This window comes from Sapajus apella, unplaced genomic scaffold (assembly GCF_009761245.1).
Source record: "Sapajus apella isolate SASKATOON/1434 unplaced genomic scaffold, GSC_monkey_1.0 scaffold39, whole genome shotgun sequence".
NCBI lineage: Eukaryota > Metazoa > Chordata > Mammalia > Primates > Cebidae > Sapajus > Sapajus apella.
In genome coordinates, this window is record NW_022436979.1 from 15,792,211 (window position 1) to 15,809,454 (window position 17,244).

Here is a 17,244-nt window from a genome sequence, read left to right on the forward strand (position 1 = left end):
TACGCAGCTGTAGTCCCAGCTACTTGGGAGGCTGAGGCAGGAGAATCCCTTGAACCCAGGAGGTAGAGGTTGCAGTGAGCCAAGAATGCGCCACTGCACTGCAGCCTGGCAACAAAGCAAGACTCCATCTCAAAAAAAAAAAAAAAAAAAGTTTTTAACACATGAAAGAAGTAGGCTCTTACCTACTTCTGCCTAATTTTGCAAGGCAGGTGTTAGTCAACTTTGAACAACAAACTTCACTTTAGTTTAGAGGGTGCTGGGACACAGCTGAGAAAGCTAGACAGTAGAAATGCTGCCGTAAAGCTAGGAAGTCCCCATGTGAGGGCTGAATGGTGGTGACTGATCAGTACTGTACCTGAAGAAACATGGCAGCTTTCATTATTCAGTATCTTAGAAGCAAAAATCATTGGTGGTTAGTGAGTAAGAGTAAACTTGCTCAGATAAAATTTAAATGAGTTGAAAATCAACCCGTGGAAAAGTGTGTTCTTATCTCTGCTTGTGTTGTTAGAAAAAAATAATAGTTCAGCATTCAAATTTTGTACAAGTGTGAAAATCCAGATGCAAATTTTAAATCACTGGACATGTGATACTGTAGATACATGTAACCATACATGGCTTTATGGAACATCATTGCTTTGTTTTTTGTTTGTTTGTTTGTTTGTTTTTGCGACAGGATCTTGCCCTGTCACCTAGGCTGGAGTACAGTGGCACAATCATGACTAGCTGCAGAATTGACCTTCCCTGGCTCATGTGATTTCTCCCACCTCAGCCTCCTAAGTAGCTGGAACTTCAGGCACAGGCCACCACACCTGGCTAGCTTCTGTACTTTTTGTAGAGACGGGGTTTCGCTATGTTGCCGAGGCTGGGCTCTAACCCCTAGATTCAAGTGATCTGCCTATCTAGGCCTCCCAAAGTGCTGGGATTATAGGCATGAGCCACCGTGCCCAGCTGTATATTTTAAGGTATACATTGCTTAGTTTTTATCAGGATGTAATTAGTCATTTAGTTTATGGACAAGCTTATATTAAACAGACAATGGTTTCAAAGGAAGGCTCTAAAAGGTCTAGAAATGATGCATGGGGGCAGAACTACATGGGAAAATATCAGTGCTCCTTGCATAATCATAGAAAAAGGATCAATCTAAATGGGCCAGGTTTTTGTTTTTGCTAGAAATAACAGTGCCAAAATAAAAACTTAAGTATTAGAAATAGTATTATTGAACCCAAGTCATCTTTAAAACTTATTTCACTGCCTCAGAATCAAACACTGAGAATAAAGGGTTTAAAGTAAAAGAAAACATATCCAATTCACACTTCAGGAAAATGAAAATACTACAGACCAAGAGAACATTCTTATTGAGCTTTTTTTTCAGTGCTCTCAATTTAACCAGCTGGAATTATTTTTAAAGTACATCCAATTCAACCTTTTAAAATGACAGATTTGCCTTTTAATGGGAAATATGTATTTCATCATAAAGATGGAGCACAGTGTCCTTGGCTAAGTTATTCTCTACAGAAGGATGCTCTTTTTTTGTACTCTGTGCTTAGCCTATAAGAAAGAACACAGATTATAGAAAATTAGCGCCTGGCACACAAGATTAGATGCATACAGGCAGACTGATAGAGAACAGTTAAAAATGCAAACTGTCCCTTCCAGTATCCTGAATTCATACGGTGATATCAATTGCTATGAAATGAACAGTCCATACAAACAGAACCAGCCGAGGAGAAGAATAACTTTAGAAACTAGAGTTCTTTTTTTTTTTTTTTTTTTTTTTGAGATGGAGTCTCGCTCTGTCACCCAGGCTGGAGTGCAGTGGCACAATCTCAGCTCACTGCTGCAATCTCTGCCTCCTGGGTTGAAGTGATTCTCCTGTCTCAGCCTCCTGAGTAGCTGGAATTACAGGCACACACCACCACATCCAGCTAATTTTTGCATTTTTAGTAGAGATGAGGTTTTACCACATTGGCCAGGCTGGTCTCGAACTCCTGACCTCAGGTGATCCACCCGCCTCAGCCTCCCAAAGTGCAGGGATCATAGGTGTGAGCTACTGCATGTTTCTTTTATAGTTAAGGAAGAGACAGCCACCACTTTAAATAACCAGATAGTACGTTGGAAAAAGTCAATCACAAGCTCTATTATTTGGGGACTTTTTGGTGTCTCACTCAAGGAACCTCTTAAATCTGTATTCATTTCAATATATATAAATATTGTTTGTCAGGGAGAGTGAAAAACATCTCCAGTTTCTAAGGACAAACAAGTAATTCACTGATAACAGTGGAGCTGAATTAAGCTATCACAGCGTTTACGTTAGTAAAACGGACAGATTTTTTATTCAGATGGACATTTTCGAGACATAGGCCTGACTGGTGCTATGTGACAGGACAGAATCTGCGAGCTGTGAGTGGAGGGTAAACATTCCAGGACTCTGCAGGAGGGAGAGGCTGAGGTCAACCAGGGATGCTCACTCACAATAGGACCTTGGGGCAGGAGTTGCGAGCAGGTGCTAAGGGAAGGACTCAAGAAGATCCAGGAGTGGGAGCAGCGGGAGAGGGTCTGAAATGATTTCCATGGCAGGGCGGGGGGGCCTGGAAAGGCGAGCAGAGCTATTGGAAGCCCCCCTTAGGTTAGAAACAAATACACATTGCATCCGTCATCATGGGGCTCTTTAGGTCAGATATACTTCAGAACCCACTGCCTGTGAAGAACAAAACAAAGATGTTGGTTTGTCAGTGGTAGGCATTGTCTTACTCATTCTAGCACTAAAATATCCTGAAAGTGTTCAAGCGTCTTTTAGGAAACAGAAAACTAACCATGCATTTTCAGGCGTTTTGGTGGAAACGCCACCCCAGCATGCTTTATCTGCACAGTTTCCAAAGCTCTTTATATAATCGTAGTAACAAATTGTACAACTATTTCCAATATGTAAACAAGAACCCTTGGTATGAGTGAAGCCCATTCATTCATTCAACAAATGAAACAAATACCTGTGCTTGAGCCTGTGCAATGGGATAGTCTAAAGTGAAGTCAGACCCGGAGCCCGCCCCAGTTGTCTGGAAAACCTGAGAGTCTTCCAGCTCTTTTTAACTGAAATATGGGTACGTGAGTGGGGAGAGAGGGAACTAAAATTCTAAAACAGGGGTTGGAAGTTCCTGGTGAACTTCGAATGCACAACTAACGTGTGTGAACTGGACTTTTTAATCCCACGTTTAACCAAGGCAATTCCACTGCCTTGGTTACAGTCTGGGACTCGGCCTGGGAGCGAGGCACAGGGGAGCTTGCTTCTGGGCTGCAGGGCCAGACACGGAAGGTGGCAGAGAGAGAGGCTCTCCATGATTAAACCTAACCCACAGCTGGGCAGGCAGAGGGGAAGTGCAGGCGGCCCCAAGAGCCTGTGCCTGTAAGGCCAGGGCAACATCGTGGAAGATCAAGAGGGCTTGAGGAAGAGGGTGGATGGAAAGCCTCCACGATCCCCAAGCCTTGGGAGACAATGTGTCATTATGAAAATGGGCTCAGGCCGGGGCATGGTGGCTCACATTTGTAATCTCAGCTCTTTGGGAGGCTGAGGCAGGTGCATCATGAGGTCAGGAGTTCGAGACTAGCCTGGCCAACATGGTGAAATCCCATCTCTACTGAAAAATACAAAAATCAGCAGGGTATGGTGGCAGGTGCCTGTAATCCCAGCTACTAGGGAGGGTGAGGCAGGAGACTCACTTGAACCCAGGAGGTGGAGGTTGCAGTGAGCCGAGATCGTGCCATTGCACTCCAGCCTGGGTAACAAGAGCAAAACTCCATCTCAAAAAAAGAAAAGGTATTGGGCTCAAATAGAATCGTTTGGTTCCTTCTCCTCCACCCAGCCATCACGTAAAATAAACTCACACCCCAACTTCAGGGCAGCAGGTAGGTTTGTCTAAGCATGGTAAAAGTTTAGGGCATTGGAGAGAAAGATTTAGTGTTAGCTTCCTTCACCACGCCCTGGCCAGTCCCCAAAGTGGTAGAAGTCAATTTCTCAAAGAACAGAGGGCAAAGATTTCTGGAGCCCTGAGAGCTGTTTTAGGGTCTTCAACAAATGACAAAGGCAGTTGGAAGATTTGAGTTTCTGTTTCTGGGGCCAGGAGTTTAAGCCAACAGACTTGGCCCAGAGCAGCGGCTGCTCTTCTGAACTCCTGTTCCCCTGCTTTGCTGTGCCTGTATCCTCCCTCTTTCCCAAGGCCTCTCTCCCTAGTCGGAGAGGGAGAGTTTTGGTGGCTGCATGGAGGGATTTGCTACAGTTTTTGCTCCGGTGGAGTGGCTTTGGCAGGTGGCCCCTCATCATGGGCACAGCCTCACAACCCCTCTGGAAGGACATCTGCTGCTGAATTTTACCATTGCCCGGGCATATGGCCTCAGGCCTCCCTCCTGAATATGGTGGAAGCACAGAAGACCTCTTGGAATCATTAAAACTTTTAGAGCAGAGGAATGACGGAAAAAAGGAGAAATGTTTCAAGAAAATTAATTTCATCCAAGGTGCAATATGGATTCAAGAAGGGAGTTGTTTCAGATGCTGTTGCCATCAGGGGTAGATAGTAATGAAGCATCAGAGCACCGACAGTAATGGATAGAGGGCTGGATAATGAAGGAGGAAATCAACAGGGCTCAGTAATGAGTTGGCTATGGGGGACAAAAGAAAGAAGAGTCAAAGATTCTGATGAGGTTTTGAGGCTCAGTATGATGACAAAATGTAAGGAATCCAGATTTTGCTAGACGTAGTGTGTGGTGATAATGGACTCTGATACAGATTTCAAATGGTGGTGGTGGTATAATGCTGACTGAAGCAGTGTTATCTTTGGGCTCACATAAGAGTTGAAATATTTTTGGAATGTGTAATACCTTTATTTTAAGAGTGTGTGGTACAACTTGTTGAAAACCTGTGAAAACATTTACTCCAAATTAATTCATAGTATGTTGTTGTTGTTTTTTTTTTTTTTTGGTGGGGAGAGGGGAGGAGTGAATAATTCAAAATCAGTTTATTTTGAAAATACACTTGCAATAAATATGTGATCACTTTTGAGCTTCTTTGCAGAAGTTTATTAGACGCTGCGCACACTCCTGCGTCTTCCAGATGCTGTTTTTCAAGTCAGGTTATCTGAGTTCTTGCCTGCCCCGGTGTGTTCTGCTCAGTGCCTCAACATGGTCAATACATTGCAGTCTTTCATTCACACATTTACTTTTTCCTGGCCATTATTTTTATAAGGAATACATTGTATGGCTCTTGCAGATGCCTGATAGCCTTCTCCTATGATGCTTATGCAGAATTCAAGTGTTTAATTCGTTTCCATGAAAAATAATGACATGCAGATTAAAAAAAAAAAACAACGAATCTCTGTGTTCAATGAAAATTACAGCTTTACTTTTTCTATATACAAGTATATGTGTTTGCCTATTGAGATTGCATGTGGAGATTTCTCTAAAAAGTAACTCGCTGTAAGATACTCATGAAAACTGAGTCTGCGTTGTTCTCCATTTCCCAGCAAGCTTTGTGACTTTCCAGTTGCAGCAGCTGTGCATCAGCTGATGCATGGTCCCAGAGGATTCACAGGCCACTTTATGCTCTTTAGCTTTTCTGAATTTAAAATAACCCATCTTACAATACAATATAGTTTGAGAATAATTCTCTAATACTCATTGGATAGTTTAATTCCTCCTTCAGCGTCTGACTCTGAAAGCCCACACTGACCATGGCTTAAAACAAAACAAATGTAAATTCTTCCAGCCCCTGTCTACCCACGCCCTCCTCCAATCCGTATACAGTTCACAACTGCTCCTTTGTGACTATTGCTCTCCTGACTAAAATAGCTCACGTTAGCGAAATGCTTCTTTACATTTAATTATTAAATAATAGAATCTGGGAGCCTCAGCTGTTTGCATGACCACTTCTGGAAACCTGGGTCTTGGCATGACTTAGAGCTTCTCTCTGTCTTTAGGCCCATCTCTCCCATGTGCATCTGACATGCCCCTCTCCCAGCATGCTGGCCCCAGGGCCTTGGAGCCTGGCTCTTGATTCACCATGAACGTGTTTCCTCAGGGCACCCCAGGTGCAGTGGAGCGTTGCTATGACTGATTTACACCCAGCCTTTCTCCTCATGGGTGCTCCCCTGGGCCCCCCCAAATCACCGCGCTACATCTGGCAACCTAACTCATTCTCGAGCTCCACTTTCCCTCATTGTGCCCCGGGCACATTGTTTTCCAGTAGACAGTTCCATGAACAGTTTTATTTATTTGCATATTTGTTTGCAAACTCTTCTTCTCACCTTTGACTGCTATCTTCCCTTTGTGGAAATTTTTATCTTGGAAGCTTGGGGAGCATCCATGGAGTAGATGTGGATGCTCCCAACTGACATCCGGTGAGGAGGCTGCCTTTGCACACGCACGCAAAGTTAACGGGCATTCAGCAGAATATAAAAAAGTTAAGCCGGCGGACAATTAATAGAGAGAAGTCGTGCTTTACATCTGGAATGCGGACTGCCTCTCACCCAGCATTGGGCACTTCATTCTTCTGTGAGGCTGGCCAGAAGACATGAAAGCAACTCAGTGATTTACATGATCCACCAAAAGAAGAAATCTGTAAAATTAAAAAATAAATGAATAAAAGAAATCGGTTAAACTAACAGATGTAATAAGATGATTGCTTGAGTTTTTCACATTTAAAATGTCTCTGGTAAGTGTTAAAAATGTTGCCCAGGAACACAGAATAGAATTTCCCGGCTGGTGACCTGAAGTGGTGGGATAATTACCTCCCTCCTCAAAGCAGGTTTCTTGGCCCCTCATGCCCAGGCTACTGAGGACCAGCCCTGCTCCATTGTCAGATTTGTTTTCCTGTTTTGGGAATGATTGCTTTCCCCACAGAGCCTCAGGACTGCTCCAGCTTTTAAAATGGTAAGTGCCGTTGCCACCTGGATCTCCCACTTAGAAGCACCTCAAGGACTCTATTATGGCCCAGGGGGCTGCTGATGGATTCAAGAGAATGTCTGCCTCTCTGAGCCTTGGATTCCTGACACTGGAGGGGGATTCCTTGATGAATGCCTTTGCCCTACCCCCTTTCCTAACCCCTATGATTTGTTGGGAACCTGCCAGTTTTCTTTATTGAGGTGCCAATTCCTCATCCGTGTCATAGACGTGGAGTCCTTCATTCAATAAATATTTACTGAGAACCTATCGTGTTTTGTGTTTGATCAATGTCAGTTACTTATGCTCAAAAAATAAAGAGGCTTCTATTCTATTCTCCCTCCCCTAGAAGTCAGTTCCAGAGTTTTTGGCCCTTCCCAATAACTCAATTTCATTATTTGCTCAAAGAGTAAAAAATTAGCAAAAGTTACTGAGCATTCATCTAGGGAACTTCATTCTGGAAAGGGAATTTGGCATATCTGCCTAAATTCTCTAGACTTTAAAATTTCCATGCTCCCTTTCTCTCTCTTTTTAATTCGTAAAATTCCTCTCTACTATTATTATCTCTAAGTCCCTGCATGTTTTCTAATGTTATGCACTCAACATAAGCATGAGACTCTCGGAAATTTGTTTGCTAAATCATCTGGCAAATGGTCTTGTTGATGTCTGCTGAGCTGCTCAGAGCCTACAGTTGTTAAGTACTTATTACAGGAACCCAGCAGGGCAAATTAAGAAAGCTACATGTTTGCTTGTTATTTTAGGACTATTATGCTATGCGTCTGAGGGGGCTATATATTGGACCTTCTGACCTGAAAGGACTCGCTGTTCTTTAGTCAGAGGTTGCTGCGTGGAATCTGAATCTTTGACCTGGCAACAATAAAAGTGATTATCTTCAAGGGGGAGAATGCCCTCTTGTTGCTTTTCATAGTTCAGCCTGCTGGAAAATGTAAAACACTTATTTAGGCAGCTCCAGGTTCACTTGGTATGTCATATTTTATAACTAAGCTGGGAGCTTTTTCTACTTACAAATTAAGTTACTCATTTTTAAACTTAAGTGCTTTGTCTAAACGGGACTCCAAAGCCTAAGATCTCAGCACAGGGAGAGCATGCCTTCCAACCCATGCAAAAAGATTTGTGGTGGGGCAGAGCTGTTACTAAAATTATCACTGATGCTCCTGCTTTTTGGGGGGAGTACATATTACAAACTGAAGCTGCCAGCTAAGTAACTTACACATCACTTAGGGTGTATTTTAAAATAACTATGCAATTCCTTTAGTCTTTCTAAGAACTACTTATAAAGCAAATTTTGGGTATCTGAAAAATTCTTAATATATAAAAGCATGGGAAAAATATGATCAGAAGTATTTTAAGTGCATTAACTTTAGAACTTCTAAAAACTCCAGTTTTCTGGAAAACAGGAATTTATTATTGTCATCGCTTTAGAATTTCATCTTTTGTAATGTATTGTGTTCTACTCAAAGCCCTGCCTTTGGCACCTTCTTTTGGCATCACAGCTGTGCTTAAAATACCTTTCCAGCAGTTTAAGTTATCTCAAATGGTCATCTGGCTAAAACTGCTGCTGCTGCTGTGATTTACAAGAGAATGTCTTTGAAGTAGTGTATTTCCTCAGAATTTTTGTCAGTTTCATAAGCCTTAAAAATATCAGTGTTGCAAAAGAGAGTTGGCCTTTCCCTTTCTGTTGTAGATATTTTTTTAATAATGCAAGCTGCTTAAGCACAGAGTTAATGTCCAACATGCCTTTTTCTAGCAATAGAATTTGTACTTTATAAATGCTTTATGATGTTAAATATTTGTGAGAAGTAAAAGAACTTGACTTTTCAAAATAATAAAAAGCACTGGGTAATCACCCCGTTAAGAAGTCAGATGCCAGATTTGAATGTACCTTAACACACCATTTTCTATGAATGTGCTGGTGATTCACTTCCTGTGAATCTGCCTGTGTTCTCTCATCTCAGGAGCAGCAATTACTTCTCATGAAGGCTCTAAGGCAGGAGTCAGCAAACTGTTTCTCTAAGGGGACAGATAGTATTTTAGGCTTTGCAGGCCAGGAGTCCAAATTAATGATAGTGTGAAAGTATTCCACACATTTTATTGACAAAATTTTAATATAGTAATAATAATAGAATACACTTTTTAAATGTAATACAGGTCTACTAATGAGAAGAATGGATTCTTATGGGGGAGAGTTGACATGTTGCCTAATTAGAGTTCAAAGTTAGTGTTTCCTATCATCAGAAACCATTCAGAGCTCAAAAGTCACCATAAAAGTTGGCAGCAGGTTGGATTTGGCCCATGGGATCATAGCATGTCCTTCTAGAAGGGGGCTTTGCTCAAAATGTGTTCTTGGGAGCAGCTGATTACATGTCACTGAGGTGGCCTCTTAGACCTGCAGATCCCCAGACCTTGCCAGAGGTTCTCAGTCTCATCTGAGCAAACGTATCCTTGTGTTTGTTCCAACATTGGTTTAGTGGTCACAGTATGCTTCCTGTCTTTTGGAAATCCAGCTCTCACTTTCCATGGCCTCCTTTGATTCAGCCTTCACATGGGCTCAGCTGCCTCTCTTTTTTCTTTTTTTTTAAGACAGAGTTTCACTCTTGTTGCCCGAAACTCTGGAGTGCAATGGCGCGATCTCAGCTCACTGCCACCTCCTCCTCCCGAGTTCAAGCGATTTTCCTGCCTCAGCTTCCCAAGTAGCTGATATTCACGCGCCACCATGCTCAGCTAATTTTTGTGTTTTTAGTCAAGACGGGGTTTCACCATGTTGGCCAGGCTGGTCTCAAACTCCTGACCTCGTGATCCACCCACCTTGACCTCCCAAAGTGTTGGGATTACAGGCATGAGCCACTGTGTCGGGCCCAGCTGTCCCTCTTTTTTTAAAATTAATTATTGTTTTGACACTGCTGTGCCCTACCTCCCATCCCATCAAGGCAGATGCTTCCCTGGCACCTTGTGTGCATGTGGCCTCACTCTGCATGCTGATCCAGTAGAGCTGTCCCTACCACCCGACCAAAGCTACCCTCAAAGGCTGCCAAGACTCCTATTTGCAGACCTAGTCATTGTTGTCCTAAACCTCTGCTTGTCTTTTGACGCTGCTGGCAGCCCCCTCAGCCCCAGATCTCTCCTTTGCCGATACCTCTCCAGGTATAGCGGAGTAAAGTCCTTGAAAGAAATTTTGCCTGTGGCCTGAGAGAATTCTTCAGGCACAGTTAGTCATTTTCTAAATGCGTCTGTTACCATTTGATGGGGTTATTGACTGGGCTTGAGAGTACAGTAGGTGAAAAGGACCTTGCGTGAACTAAGAGTCTAGGGACTTGAGACGTAGATGGAATCTGAAGGTGCACGAACATACCAGCCCGTGGGGGTATTGATGGGTATTCAATTCTCAAAAGAATGTGAGATCTAAGACTGGCTCTCTCTCTCAGCTGATGAGACCTGGGTGAAGTCACCTGCAGGGGCAGTGGGATAGAATTAATTCATGTCTCAGTCCACTCCTCTACACCCAGGCTGCGCCAGAGACATGGAGTGTGAGGTGTCTCAGCAGCTGTGGTCCCCACAGCATCCCCAACCTCCTGCCTTCCCCAGCCTCTCTGTGCTTCATCCTCTGCCATGAATCCTGTTCCATCCAGATTTTTCTTCCCCTCTCCCTCCTGCCAAATGATGAGCGCTAGCAGCACTGTGTGTCACACCCCACTTTTCTCTCCAGATCCCCCTGCTCTCATGCTCTCGGGTGGTTGGACAGTCACACCGACACCTTCGGCTCTGACCTCTCCTCTTCAGAAATGTCTCTTTTACGCTGGTCTCAGATGCTGCAGATTTCACTTCACTTGGATTCCAAGCATTTTTCTTTAATTCAGCACGTCAACATTGAAAAACAAAGTTTGTTCAAAATGTGCTGCTTTTCTCCCCTAACCCATTTTACTCACTGGCCTTCCTGTTACTGTCTCCTCTCATAGCCTGGAAGCCTTTACTTATTATGCTTCTCTTGCTTTATGTCCAGGATCTCAGTCCTTCAAATATTTTGCTTGATTATTTTGATCAAATTATTTTGATCATTTTATATTTATTATATTTTGTGATATAATCATGTCTCTTGGGGTTCATCTGATTTCTAAGACGTCAGGAATTTGTGCCTGATTTTTTAGAACTGTCTTGCTGCCTCCATTTTCTCCCTCTCCAATTTTATTTTTTTGTATCATTGTCATACTAATGTTCTCAAAACTCCGTGTTCATCCAGCTGTGGTACCTACTGAGACTCCCTGTTCCCTGACTGGCAGTAGGGCCTAAATCACAACTTCTTTTCTACTGATCTTCAAAATGCACTCTACTCTGCCAAGCAGGTCTTCCTGCTCTTCCACGCCCCCTGCTCCACACCTAAGCCCCAGGCTCTTCCCTCCATCTAGGTATCCTCCCTCCATAGACTGGTATGTATCACAGAAGATGACCTTCCCAGGGACAAAGGTCACTTGTTTAGCTCTGCATGACCACAGGAAAACCATCACACACTGTGTGTCCTTCCAGCCCCTTCTTATAGTTGACCTTCCCTCCTACGGGGTGATACATGGACAGGAAAAACCGAGGCCAATACAGGCCCTCTGCCCTTGTCGCTGTCCCTCATTCTCTCTCCTGAGTTTTAACCACTTCACCAGAGTGGATGTCACCAAAACAGGGACAAGGCACAGCAGCACTACTCCCCTTAAGGTTAGCTTCTTTCTCTGGAATGAGGGAAAAATTAGGATTCTTCTTAAGACAGCCGGGCGCGGTGGCTCAAGCCTGTAATCCCAGCACTTTGGGAGGCCGAGGCGGGTAGATCACGAGGTCAAGAGATCGAGACCATCCTGGTCAACATGGTGAAACCCCGTCTCTACTAAAAATACAAAAAATTAGCTGGGCATGGTGGTGCGTGCCTGTAATCCCAGCTACTCAGGAGGCTGAGGCAGGAGAATTGCCTGAACCCAGGAGGTGGAGGTTGTGGTGAGCCGAGATCGCGCCATTGCACTCCAGCCTGGGTAACATGAGTGAAACTCTGTCTCACAAAAAAAAAAAAAAAAAAAAAAAAAGAGTTAAGACAGTATTCATGAAGCCCATTCAACCCATGAGTGAGAGAAGTGGCTCTTGTGTACAAGAAGGATAAATGCATTACATGCATTGTTTTTTATACTTTTGTCTTTTTTTCTAGTAGAAATCAAAAATGATGTTTTTTGGGGAACACTAATAAATTAGATTCAGATGAGCTTCTATGATTAATTATGCCATAATTAAATATTAACCACTATAGTATGTCTTCTATTTATGCAGTGGCTCCCTTTTCTATTTGAAAATTGCTTAATTACATACAGAAATGTGTCTCAAAAAATAGGCTACGGTCTGAGACTGAATTTGAAAAGAAATTTGATGTGTATATGAAAATATACTCCCAGTGTTAATCACTTAAGACTTGATAGGCATTCAGAAATCAAATCTGTCACCACCTATAAAAAATCATTATCAATTCAGCTTATTAATTTTTCAAAAGCTCTAGAATCCTTACATCAAGAAAGCAGACTAAAATTGATTGTTATGCTGAAAACATTGAACTTTCTCATGATGAGGCAAAAGTGATATATACTATGGAACTGTTTTCTGACTTACCAAATAAAATTTATTTTATGTTAAATACATTTGATTGTTTTTGTCTTTAATTATTTGAAAATTGATCTTTTACTTACATTGTGACTTTGTAAAGAGTCCTTCATCACTGCAGGGTCTCAATTTATTCACCTGTACAAAGGAGATAGAACACTTAACTGAAAGGTTTTTCACTAGGATTAATAAGTTTTTACATGGAAAGCATGTAGCCTACAGCCTGGCACCTGTGAAGTACAGCAAATGGCAGCTCCACTGTGATATATATCTATTAAATCAAGTAAAATGTACAATTAGCAAAAGTCCATCCATATTTTTTTTTTGAGATGGAGTCTCACTCTGTCACCCAGGCTGGAGTGCAGTGGTGCAATATTGGCTCACTGCAACCTTTGCCTCCCAGGTTCAACCAGTTCTCCTGCCTCAGCCTCTTGAGTAGCTGGGACTACAGACGCATGCCACCACACCCCGCTAATTTTTGTATTTTTAGTGGTGACGGGGTTTCACCATATTGGCCAGGCTGGTCTCGAATTCCTGACCTCGTGATCCACCCACCTCAGCCTCCCAAAGTGTTCGGATTACAGGTGTGAGCCACCGTGCCTGGCCCCAATCCATATTTTTTAATTAGTCTGAATAAATGGGATTTAAAAAAAATTCTTGTCATGGCCTTAGGTATGAAAAGGGAAGAGAAAAGGCATAGGGATTCCCTTATCTCTTTCATATAGTTTATAAAAGGCCTGTACATTTTTCGAGTGAAACCAAGACTAATACTGAGCTGTGCCTGGCTCCCTGGTGTCATGCTGTGATGTGCTACTTTGCAGTTAAAGTCCAGCCTTGACCACCACATGGCCCATGCTGTTTGCAGAGATAGAAATCAGATACCCATAGCATCAGGCAGAGAGTGGAACAAACAACTTGAAGGAGAGTGCCGCAGCTGCAAATATTGCACCAACAGCCAAAAACGCGCCTGGAGTCTCTGCAGGCGCCTGTTGGCCACCTCTGCTTAAGTCTCTCTTGTACTCAGGGTTCCGACTAATAATAAAAGGTCAGCGATTGGAGGCTCTCTTTATCTCAACTACTTAAAATAAAAAAAAAAAAAACTTATGTCAAGTGAGCACTTTACATGTTGTTCACCCACTTAGCCAGTGCTTCCTTTGAAGCTGGAATAGATTGCTTACATAAAATGCTCAGAACTGCCTCCACAAAGTCTTCTCATGCTGCTTGCCTCCCTTAAAGCTGCGGCTTCCTAATCCTTTGATCCTGATACCACTGAACTCTTTGAGAGTGGAATAGAAGGGACAGAGTTGAGATTTTAGTGTGGCAAGTGGGAGAAAATCAATTTTGACTTCCCAAAGATAGAACTAGTGGTGCAAAAGATTGCTGGTCCCAAATGGATGTTCTCTGTCGTTGTCTTGGGTGACTAAAAATGCCAAGGAGGTGCAATGCAGGGCAGACAATAGCAGGCAATTTCTTTTTTCGTAACTCAAAAAATAAGCTAAGTCTGATGTAGGGACCACATGATGAACATCTATGCCCTGACCATTCCACCGTCCCTTGTATTTTTGCTTGATGTTGCAGATTTTAAGCACTCTAGCATTCCACCAGAGGATTTACACATTGATTAGCAGTTAAAAGCATTTGTCTGTAAGTTTAGTTGGATGACTATTTCGTACTTCAGGAAAACCAGATCTTCCCTGTAATTGACAGTCCTATTATAAGTGGATATTCTGTTAAGCTTCTAAAGAACTTCTTAGAACTTAAGTAATTCAATAAGGCAGAATGCATTTAGTCTTATAGTTGCACCATATTTGAAATATCATGCAACCTATGAGTCAGTTCAAATCTTCTATGTAAGTGAAAAAACATGGGATAAAAAGCAATATTGAAAAGAAATTATGTGAATTACCATGCCACCCACTAATACATTGCATAGTGATTTAGTCATTCTTTTTCATAATTAGACTGTTAAAGATTTGGTTACAACTATTTTTAGCCTCAGAATAAAACCATCATAGTCCAAAAGGTGTAAAGAAATTAAGATAGCCTTTCCATAATTCATAACAACTGTGGTTGTTCCAAATGTGCTTAATTATTATCTCAATTCAATTCAATGCAATGGTGATTCATTGCCTTTTGAGAGTTGCTTGTGAATGTCTCATTAGGAAGAGCTACTAAACGACACAGTGCGATCCATATGAAGGCATATTTAATGTCATCTCAGTCATGGAAACACTGCTTCTTAGCTCTGTTGGCGTGCCAGAAATTCTGAACAAGAAACAAACACCGCTACGATAATAGAATTTAAAAATTAGCCCACATATTTCGGCTATTGTCTAGAGATAAGAAATGCAGCTTCTCTTAAATGAGAGAAGTATGTGCAGTTTAGCTCACTAGGGTTTAAATCTACATGAAATTTGGATGTATTAGGGAAGCATAATATATCACTCGTTGGAAATAAGATATAATTACAGTTTTCAGTCCCCCTCATGTTTCTTAAATATGTAGCTTACCTTGTGATCTTCAAGAAAGTGAAATAAATGTAGCTGTAATATAAGCTACAGATTTTGTTCACCATACCTCTGATCTATAGTTCAGCTATATCCTTGGAAATCTTGAGATGTTGAATGGACATAGAGCTTAAGACATAAAACTTATTTTTCCATTCTTGATCAGAAATATATGTTTACTACTATGTTTGTGGATTTTCGTAATTAACCTTCACTTTTAGGAGCTTACATTCTATTTTATATATATATATATATATATATATATATAATTTTATTATATATATATAATTTTATTATATATATATATAATTTTATTTTATATATAAAATAAAAAATTGGGGTCTTGCTATGTTGGTCAGGCTGGTGGTCTCCAGCTCCTGGGCTCAAGTGATCCTCCTCTCTCAGCCTCCCCAGGTGCTGGGATTACAGGTGTGAGCCACTGCACCCAGACTATTATATTTATTTTTAACAACACCCTTCATGAAGTCTGGGTAATTCTCTCCAAATGTCTCTTTATCAACACATTTATAAGAGGGGAAAAAATGATGTAAATAAAGCACTTCAGTTTTGACAGTGATTCTGTTGTTAACATAATAGTGCTTATGACTAAGGGGCATTTTATTTTATTTTTTTACAAATTAAATGCATTCTGTAGTGTTAGAGTAGATGATGGTCAGAGACATCATCAGTATGTGAGAATGCACTGTAGATTTTCCTAATTTATCCACATACATTAATTTTCTATTCTAACAGACTTTAACAAAATCGTGGCACACAAATGAAATTCCAGTTAGAGAGAAGAAAGGTGCCTGCAAGACCCTAATCATTTATCGTGATTACAGGCGTGAAACTCAACAGCAAAAGAACACATCAGAAACTTTTGAAGAAATGGCTCTGAACTAGAGTGCAAATGAAGTGCAGAGAGCCAGCACCGTCACTGGTGCAGCAGAGTTGTAAATGGTATTTTCAAGAGCTTTAAAAGTGGACAAGGACAAGCAGTTAGTCTGGTTGACTCCTTAGAACAAATGTCATTAAAGGAAAAGTGTTGTGCAAGTGACTGATTCAATCTTTATTAATGAAAAAAAGAAAAGATGACGCCTCCAGAATGAGGCAGTTAGAGCTGAATTGTGGCGAGCTCTATCTTCACTGACTAAATTACCACTTCACTCGACCAGTTTTTTAAAAAACATGCAGTAGAGGTCAGATGGAGGTGTTTTGTTGAGTTCACCATGTGGTGTTGTTTTGCTTTTAAAAGGGTTCTGTTTTCAACTACATCATTAAAAAAAAAAATTTTTTTGCCCAGCTTCCCAGAGCCAATCAAAATGTACTGAAAAATATCCTCATATGTTCATTTCATTAGGCAAACAGCTACGGAGTGGCAAATTTGAAAGTTATCTGTAGACTGTTGGATAGCAGTTGGGGTCACAGAAACCTATGGATTCTATAAGGCCTAAGGCGCAAATGTGGCAACAGCCTTTTCCTTAAATTCCTGGAGAAATTGTTGACATACAGGTCTTCTTATTCATACCTGGCACATGTCAACAGAATGGTCTCTGACTGCACACGACATTATTTCATTTATTTTCTCTTCTAACTTGCAATCAGGTCTCAAATTCCACTGATGTCTAGATACCTCTCTAAGGTTAGGGCTGTACTGTTTTGAGGACTCCCCTATGAAAATTCGCCTTTGGAAGTGATAAAACATTAGGAAATGAAAACCTAATTGTGAATGACAGAAGAGCCGGAGCTGGAGAAAACAATGCCACCCCATTCCCCCGCAAGTGGCCACAGAGTTCGTGGAGAATTTTGTATTCTCTGCTGAAAATCCTGTCTTGAAAATATTTGTTTCCTGGTTGATTTTTCCAAAGGCCAGTGAATAATCCACACATAGTCATTAGACACCGGGGGCACTCTGGCTGTCTATCTGTCCTTGTATTTACCAATCAAAAATGATTGCCAGTATGCTGGCCTCAGAATGTGTGGTTTCCAGCTAGGTCAGACTATATCCACAAAGGAGATGGAAACATTCCTGATGCCGGATCTCCTGGTGGTTTTCTTACAGGTTCAAATTACTGCACATGTGTACAAAATACCTAGAGGTTGCAGGGTGAGTGCACAGTTGCCCTCAAGGTAGTGTAGCCTAATTTCGGCTTGTTCAGTTTCTACATGGTCT